At 50.0% G+C, this 7,823-nt stretch overlaps 1 protein-coding gene across 2 annotated transcripts in view; it reads right to left on the reverse strand.

Moving 5' to 3' along the window:
* CLIP2 (CAP-Gly domain containing linker protein 2) overlaps positions 1-4,617 on the reverse strand; it is a 150,195-nt gene extending 145,578 nt beyond the window's left edge. Inside the window, exon 1 of one of the 2 annotated variants that reach the window (XM_019511410.1) lies at positions 4,114-4,617. The gene's annotated coding sequence lies outside the window, so the exon portion shown is untranslated. The remainder of the gene's footprint in view (positions 1-4,113) is intronic. The other variant, XM_019511411.1, reaches the window with a different exon arrangement.
* Positions 4,618-7,823: the final 3,206 nt, after the last annotated feature.

A 7,823-nucleotide genomic window follows, 5' to 3' on the forward strand; every position in this document is an offset into this window, starting at 1 on the left:
TGTTGGTTAAAAAGGTGATTTGAAAATATTTTACTCTATAGGAAGAACGGGCCAATAAGTCCCTTTTGCACACAGGGAAACAGAAGTGATTTTGCGCATAGCCACCATGGAAGTTAAGTGTCAGAAATGAGATCCGTAAAACTCACAACCCTTTTAAAAGAGAGTAACAAACATCAATTCTGCCAGTGTTTCAGAGCTCCCTGGGCTTCAGTAGGGTCACTTATTTAATACAACTAGAACACAAAGCATCCTCCATCTTGAGAGGCAGCCTGATGTATGCACTGGGCAGGCACTCAGGAGATGGAGATATTTTTACTGATTGCAATGCCCAACCTTGGGCAAGTCCATTAAGTCCTCTGCTGGCTGAGCATGTGGGAAGAAGCATAGCTAGCTAGATAAAACACTCTACCATGGAAATAAGTCACCTGCAAATGGTGGCTTATTTGCAGGCAACTTATTTTTAAGGATGTTACACTAAAACTAACATCCACCAGATTGGCATGGAATTTGATGTCAAACTGGAGCTGACATCACTACGCTGCAGTAATGGCATTTGACAATCTTTGGCGGCATTTATTTAAACGTGCTCCTTCTGCTTCTGCTGTGTCCAGAACAACCCTAGCTATTCCCTAAATCAGATTTCATTTTTTCCTTCTATAAAAGTTGCTAATAAATGATATTCCATTAGGAATCATATCAGTGGAGGAGGTCTCATGCAAAAAGGTTGCCACTCTTACTGGTAATAATTAAAAAAAAGTTTTTTTTCCTCTGGATTTTTGTTTGGTTTGCAGAGGGGGGCATATGTGCTTTGAGAGAGACAGTGTGAGCGCAGAAAGCTGAAGCAAAGTGCCAGACTCAGAGTCATGTGAAATGAAGTCATCTCTCCACTCCCAGCTACAGTCAGGAGACCGCTGTTGGAGAACATGACAACTGGAAGTTGAAAGTAGCCATACACAAGGTGGAAGTGAGCTGTATAGTTTAGCATCCCAGCTAAAAGGGAATATCCCACAGATAAGGTCTCATTGATGGAGCACCGGTAACTGTTGATCAGTGGAAGTTCTGCATTTGTCTCTTAATGATTTTCTCTGTCAATCATGCCAGATTATAAGGGAAAAGGATATTTTTATCCCAAATGCCAGGTATGCAAGCTCAGCAGAGGCCTGGAGAGTCTAAATGGATTATTTATCACTTGCAGATCAGCATTAGAAATGCTGCAAAGCAACTGAGTTCCGAAAAACCTGACAGCCCTGGGGATAAGGCACTTGACTCAACTCCCAGCTTTGCCCCGACCTGCTTGTTTGACCTTGGACAACTCATTTCATTTCTCCCTCCCCAACTGTTTGGTCTAACTGGACCACAGAGAATTGAGGGCTGGGTTGTCTCGCTCCTGATTAGCGCAGGGGTGGGCAAAATGCGACCCACCAGGCCGTTCTATACGGCCCGCGGGGCCCCTGAAAAATTTAGAAAGTTAATATTTATCTGCCCCCGGCTGCCTGTCATGCGGCCCTCAATGGCTTGATAAAAACTCAGTAAGCAGCCCTCCACCCAAAATAATTGTCCACCCCGGATTAGCACAATGAGGCTTTGATATCGACCGGAGGCCTGGGGAGCCACCACCATAATCTATAGTGGGGCATTCTCCAAGGCAAACAAGACCTGGATTCTCAACATTAAAAGAGCTTCAAGAGGAAAAGATATAAAATATATGAAGAGCCGTCCCTACAGTAGCTATAGCACCAAGGGGCATACATACACCCAACATACACGTTTGTCCCTGTGAATGTCACTGAGTTCAGCTGGAGCTCAGGGCGCCCAGCACCACTGAACAAAAAGAAGAGAAAGAAATCAGGTCATCTAAGGTCTATAAATACTTTCTGCCTGGCCATTGCAAACGAGGCCAAACCACGTTCTACAAACCAGGGGAGCAGTAACACGTTCCAGCCCAGCTCACTTTGCCCAGGTTTATCCACAGCTTTTATAGCCACTTATTAACAATGCTGCAATCCATTTGCACTCGTTAGCCATGACCTGCCCAGAAGTGGTGCATGGACTTTGTGTAAATCTATCTACTGTCCCTTGAAAGCATCAGCAGTGAGGAGAGACATTAAAAAAAAAATGCTTCCAAGCTTTCAAGGTCCAAAGTAGATAAGAGCTTTTAAAATAAACATGAAACCAAAGTTTCAGACCTGCTCCTCCACCACCACCAGCACCTCCATAACTAGGGATCCTTTTGGTGTTGGGAGGTCCCTTGTGAGGTTACAGCCATCTCCTTTATTTCTGCCAAAACAGACGATGTGCGTGGGAGAAAGAGAGGGTGTAGACTGATAGCCGGTGTAAATCAGAGCAGCCTCCAGGACTGGAAATAGCAAGGGGCCAACCAGCAAAGATGGGAGAGGCAACCAAATCTTGTCCTCAGCAGATAACCCAGGCCATGATTTGCATCACACCAACATCCCCTGGAAAACCCACATGTTCATTACCAGGAGCCAGTCCTGGTCTCTCAGCATCCCCCTTTGACACCCTGGCTCCACTTCCAGCACAGCCCAATCTCTGGGCTATCCCTTGGAAGTCCTACACCTGCCAGGGGAATAGCTCCTGGCAGGCACAGTGACTGCCACCTTTCAGGGAGAGCGCAGCCGATCAACTGCAGATCTTCCTCCTCTGCTGGACCCAACTAATGAAAGCGGGTTACATACAGACAGCCTAGCAGCTGGCAAGCAGTTCCTTGACCTGCCAAATACCAGACCCAAGTTTCAAAACCAGCCAGGCAGCTGCGCTGAAAGCCTCAACTTCCAGCAATGACAGGGCAGGACTGAAGTGTGCTGATTAAAGCGGCGTCTTGAGCACAGCTGGATAAAGGAGCGTTGCCCAGCAGCAAACTGGGCAAAGGAGAAGGCAGGCAAATCCTACAAGACGCCGCAAATAAAAAGAAAACCTCTCCTTAAAATGCAAGTCACCCTCAAGGAAACCTCTCTGCCAACCAGCCAGGCTGCTGAAACTTGACACTCTTCCCAGCAGGATGAATTTTGAAGCCGGGTTCACAAGGCCCCCCTGGACTGACAATCAATAGAGCAGTAAATAATGCGGGGCACTGACATAACGCTTTGTCTTCACAGCGCTTTCCAAATGCTTCTCAGCCCAGCCTGCCCAGATGCTCCGAGTAACACCAGGGCTGCTGCTTTGGTTGATACCAGCTTGCCAAAACAGGCGCGATTTGGCTCGCACTGGAAGCTGCCCGAGGCAGAGACCAGATCTGCATACGGGCACCCACAGCACTATGCAAATTGTAACACCACACACCAGGGCGGCCTTGCTTAGAAGGGCATTTCCCAGCTACAAACAGGACAAGGACAATTCCTGTCACACAGCTAATGCCAACAGCAAAAGGATGAGACAGCCATAAGGGAGAAGCGATGCCCAACCAGGCACGGCCACACTGACAAACCACCACCAGACAAAGGCAGACCTGCTCCTGCCCGAGTACCAGAGCTCAGCGGGGGCTCAGCAATAGATGATGGCAAATACCATCATCCCTGCCTCTCAAGTTGCAGGCTCCTGCTTGATGCAAGGTAAGAAAAGGATGGTGCCATCCTGCTTGGCCATGTGGGCACGCACGCGCGCACGCCCTCACCACCGAGCCAATACTGACACACAGTTCACATCCGAACCAAGCCAGGCTCGTCTCCCTGGCCAGGCGTGTGCGCAGGTGGGTGTGTTCAGCACACTGCAAAGCCAAGCTCGCTGCTCCCGTCCGTCCATCCACCATTTCCCCCGCCTGCCCCAGCCGTCCAAGTTCAATTGCAGCAAAGCCAAGCGGGAACGCCACCGCGGCAGCATCCTTAGCACAAAACACAGCCCATAATAAGGGCCGTGCCTTTTCTTCCCCCAGCCCAAGGACAATGCTTTGCCACGACCAATCCTTTAGCAAGGAGACGGGAGGCTGGACTGCACTGCTGCCAGTGCCAGGGACCCTCAGGCATTTTCCACCAGGGAACTAAACCAGGTTCATTCACCCTCCTCCTTTGTGGCTGGCCCAACGTGGGCCGAAATACCGAGCCCCTACCCATCCTCTGCTGCCTTCTCCACCCTCCACCAGCCCAGGTCCCTCCTTACCTTCTCTCTTCTCAGCATCCAGGTTGCAGGGGGGCAGAGGAGGAGCTCTCCAGCCTGCCTGCTGCAGCCTCTTGCTACTCCAACCTTCCTGGAGGCTGCAGCGCTTCCCCTGGAGTACAGCGTGCCACTCCCTTAGGCTCAAGCTTGCTGCATCCAGGCAGACACAAGGAGAAGGAGAGAAGCCAGAGGAGGAGGGAGCAGACAAGGACGCAGATGCAGCCAGGGCTGGAGGATGCTGCTGCTGGCAAAGATGGAGAGCTGCAGGCAGGAGCTGATCCTGGGGAAAGGAGCAGGCTTTGGAGGCAGGCAAGGGGCTACGTGGGCTCCCTGCGTGGCAATGGCTGTTGGGGAAGAGGCTCCGCCAACGTGCCTCTAACGCTGGGCTCTGGGATGCCTTGCATGGAACAAAAGGGGAAGGCCTAGGAGCAGAGGAGGGAGGGGCATTCCAGCTGTTTTGTCAGGGCTGCACACACGCCTTCGTCCCTCTGTTTGCCAGGCCTGAGCACGGCAAGAAAACCCAGTGGGAGGGTGGAAAATAGCAGCTCGCACAAACCTCAGCAGCAGCGCATCAGAAACAGCTCTGTGGGACAGTTAGGAGAGGCGCTTTGTCAAAGTGCCCGCATGCATGGGCTGGCTCCTAAGGAAACGAGGGGCAGAGATTACAACACAGGGCTGGGCATCAGACAAACTAGGGCTCTGCTACTGATGCCCTGGACAGCCTCAGGTGGCTCGCTCTGCTGTCTTAATATCTTGGCTCCCCACGTCTCAATTAAAGGCCCCTCCTCTTCTGCACAGGTGTGCTGCAGGGCTAAAGGCACTGGGGCCTCTGACATGCTCTGGGATTTCACACTGCAAGGGGTTGTTGCATACTGATCATCAGTAATTAGCACCCAGGGGAGACAGGTGGCAGATACCTTTTCTCCATAGAGCTAAGCTGCCTTGTAGGCTGAGCAGCTTCCCAGAGCCTCATGGCTCTCAGCAGGAGGAAGGCACAGTGGTCTCTGTTGACTTGTTTTTAAGAGAGCTTTGTTCTGGGCTGGTTTAGGTTTAAATACCCCCTTTACCAGCCCCACCCCAAAGTCCACATACAACTCAGGCAAAGCTGCTCCATTTCACAGTCTCCATCCAAAACAGTAGGGAGCCCCTGGCTCACTTGGAAGTTAATGGGGGCCCTCCCCTGAAGGTCCACCATGCTCTGTGCGCTCTTCACAATGAATCCCTTCAATCAGCCCTGGTTTCATACATTTCTGCCTTCAAAACATCAAAAAGGAGAGGTAGGGAGAACACCTTGCACCTTCCAAAAGGCCTGTCACTCAAGAACATTCAAGTGGCCCCTTTTCCTCTCCACTGCAGTTTTGTCTGAAGTAACCCAAGGGAGGGGTTTCTACACCCCCCTGGCTAGTCTAAGATCGTTCTTCAGTTTGCATTATAGCAAGCGGGAAAAGCTAGGAAATGATTTGAAGCAGACCGCCTGGTTCTGGACAGCTTAGCTGCTGCAGTGTTTCTAAGGAGACCCATAAAAAGACATCAGCTGTAACTTGTGGTTAACTCATTAACTTAGAAGCCAGAAAAGGATGGGATGAGATCATGTTTATCCCACTTGAGTGGAAAGCTTTGCCTTGCTCCCTACTGCTTCTGTTCTGAGATCCTGAGCTGCGTAGGCCAGTCTGGACCAGACTGAATCACTGCTGGTTGGGAGACCAGGTGCTGCAGGAAGGGATGCAGTCCTCTCCCCTCCAACAGAGCTTGGCATGGGGGCAGGTACTTCTATGCAGCCAAAGGCACAGCCTTTTAGATTAGTGTTGAGCCCCAGGTTCCAGCTTTGCTTATCAGTACCTTGCATGAGAAGTCCCACTTCCCATTACACAGAGGGGGAAGGAAGCCAAGGCAAAGAGAAACGAAACAACTTACCTAAAGCCCCTAGGCCTCTTACTGGCACGTCAGTTCCTCTCCCATTGGATATGGGCTCCTTCCCTTTGTTCCCCTTTAGCTAAGCCCTCACTGAGTTTCAGCAGTGGACCCGGAAGGCAGACTGTCCTGGTGCAAAGACTCAACTGGGACTCGAGCTCTGCCACTAGTCTACTTTGTGACCTCAGGTTAGTCACTTCTCCCCCTCCCCTTCCCTGTGCCCCAGTTTCCTCCTCCAGATAACAGATGACTTACCTCTCTTTGCAGTACCCCTTACGATCCACCAGTGAAGAACGCCAGGGAAGATCAAGATATTACTCATCCAGGCTGAGACAGTCACAAAGCTTGGCAAAATCCCTCCTTACAGTTCTGTAGGATGAGACATTAGAAAACACGCCAGTGTAATTTTGAAAATGAACTAAATCCCTATGCAACTTCCCCCAAGTTCAAAGTTTAGGTCAATTGTGCTATTTCACGCACCATTTTAAGACACCCTTTCAATGTTGGTGCTAAAACTCCCCAATAGATACTTTTTGGACAGTCCCATGTCTTTGTTATAGCTGGTAAGATCAGCCGACTCTGTTTTATATTTGGCCTGTGAATAGTTTGTGGTCTGCACAGTGGCTGAGTGTCATTTCCGCTCTGCAGTGTTATATTATTGCAGGACCTGGTCCCAGGACTAATTTCAGCTGAACTGTTTGAAAGGCAAGTTCATCAGGAGCTGGTAGGCTCCGGATTGTTTTTGCATTTCAGGAGCAGGCGAGCTGAGTTACAAGAGCGCTTTGTTTTTCCTTTAAAGGTCCCGGTACTTTCTAACAGTCTTCGCTATCCATCAAAATGACTCTGATTATTATTTCTGCTACAGTGGTGACTAGGGCCCCAATGAGGCTGAGAGCCACTGTGCCAGGCACTGTACACACATGAAAGAAAACACAGTCAGTGCTTGAAGGATTCGACAATCTGGACCCTTGACTCTTCGATCTAGATCCGCTGTCATGGATCGTGCATCCGGAGTCCCAGGAGGCCTCAGTTTTTCCTTCATTCATGCTGGGCAGGACTGGCAGTGACCCCAGCACTGTGAGCAAGAAGAGGACTGGCTGCAGACAGGGAGGCCATCACACAGTGTCCGGCTAACCTTTCCTCATCAAAAACACCACTTTTGCAATAGAAGCGTTTCATGGAAACATCTGTTTTAACTAAAATGTCTCAGGACAAGGATGGGATTTCTGGTGCGAGAGCAACAAAGAAAAGTCAACAGCCACATAAACCTGGGAAGTGGTTCAAGTACCTATCTCTGGCTGATTCAGAGGGTGGACTTCAATCCAAGTTGTCCACCTGGCAGGTTGTGAGCACCCTAAATGCTAAGCTTCTTCCTTTCATGTTTTGTTCTTTCCCAAAAATGTTTAAAAGATCTTGGATTTTCTTCTGTATTGAAACAAAAAAATGAACCATAGAAACCTCAGTGTGTGTGTGGGGGAGGGTTGTTTTGGGGGTTTTTTGCTACCCCTGCTCGCATGGGCTCCTCCGAGACACAGGAGCCAATGCTAGTGCATCCCAGTGCAGGAATGGAGCTCACGGCATGCAAGCCTACACACTACCGTACACACGTGCTTAACTTTACACGGGTGTGTAGGGTCAGTCAATCCAATGGGCAACGCTACACACAAATGCAGGCCCTGAGGGCATCTGAGGCCAACTCACGAGTCTCACCTGTGGTATGTGCCTCGGTGACCTCCTAACACAGACCAGCTGTGTCCTTCAAGCGACAGGATATGGACTGTTGTTTGGAAAAGCCACTTTTC

The sequence above is a fragment of the Gavialis gangeticus genome, unplaced genomic scaffold (genome assembly GCF_001723915.1).
Source record: "Gavialis gangeticus isolate Ggan-Ray unplaced genomic scaffold, GavGan_comp1, whole genome shotgun sequence".
Classification (NCBI taxonomy): Eukaryota; Metazoa; Chordata; order Crocodylia; family Gavialidae; genus Gavialis; species Gavialis gangeticus.